Source organism: Rattus norvegicus, chromosome X (assembly GCF_036323735.1).
Source record: "Rattus norvegicus strain BN/NHsdMcwi chromosome X, GRCr8, whole genome shotgun sequence".
NCBI classification, from domain to species: Eukaryota; Metazoa; Chordata; class Mammalia; order Rodentia; family Muridae; genus Rattus; species Rattus norvegicus.
In genome coordinates, this window is record NC_086039.1 from 41,400,734 (window position 1) to 41,401,502 (window position 769).

General features: G+C 38.1%; 1 non-coding gene across 1 annotated transcript; it reads right to left on the reverse strand.

The window, feature by feature from the left end:
- LOC120099497 (small nucleolar RNA SNORA17) lies at nt 1-131 on the reverse strand. The gene has a single exon (XR_005498666.1). It is a non-coding gene; the product is annotated as a small nucleolar RNA SNORA17 (small nucleolar RNA).
- Nucleotides 132-769: the final 638 nt, after the last annotated feature.

The following is a 769-nucleotide window of genomic DNA, read 5'->3' on the forward strand; positions in this document are numbered from 1 at the left end:
AACGTTAGGGTACTAATAATTCAGATGTCCATAGGTCAGAACACTGAGCATTGGCAAAATCTCTCTCCTCTGCCACCTGATGATGCACATGTGACACAGTGGCCCATACCTGTAACACCACTAGGGGCAGGTCATTGCTGATTTTTATGTGTGTTCTGGGGATCCAAACTCAAGTCTTCATGCTTGCTTAGCAAGTGCTTTGTTGACTGAGCCATCTCCTCAGCCCCAACTACTCCTTTTTTGTCTATACTTTGGCATGTCTCCTTTTAGTTTGTAGCTGTCTTTTCGTTTTTAACCCTATTTTGATGTAGTCAAACTTGTCACTGTGTTTCTTTTGCTTTGTATTTGTTGTGTCTTATTTTAGAAACTATTCCCTAGATTGATTTTTCATAATATTCAGTGTCTTAAACTCATGCATTTTATAATTGGGTCTTTCAATTCTCTGTGTTTCTTCTTCTTTTAAAAATGTAAGCTGTGAGCAAAGATAGTGTTGCTTGAGCTGTTAAAACATTCTTTTTCTATTGTGCATGCCACTAATCCCAAGACATTTGGCTAAATTATCCATTTCATGATTAAGATCCATTTGTTTTCATTTGTGGCTGGGGATATAGGCCCATGCTTACACAGTATGTCCAATGCTCTGGTTTTCATTTCCAGCACTGCAAGCCTCTCTTCCCCTGAAAAAAAAAACCTCCAAAACAAAATCACAACCTTTTTTTTCATGGACATGTGTTTGGGTTTTTTTCAGTTGCTTTGGACTTTGAGAAAG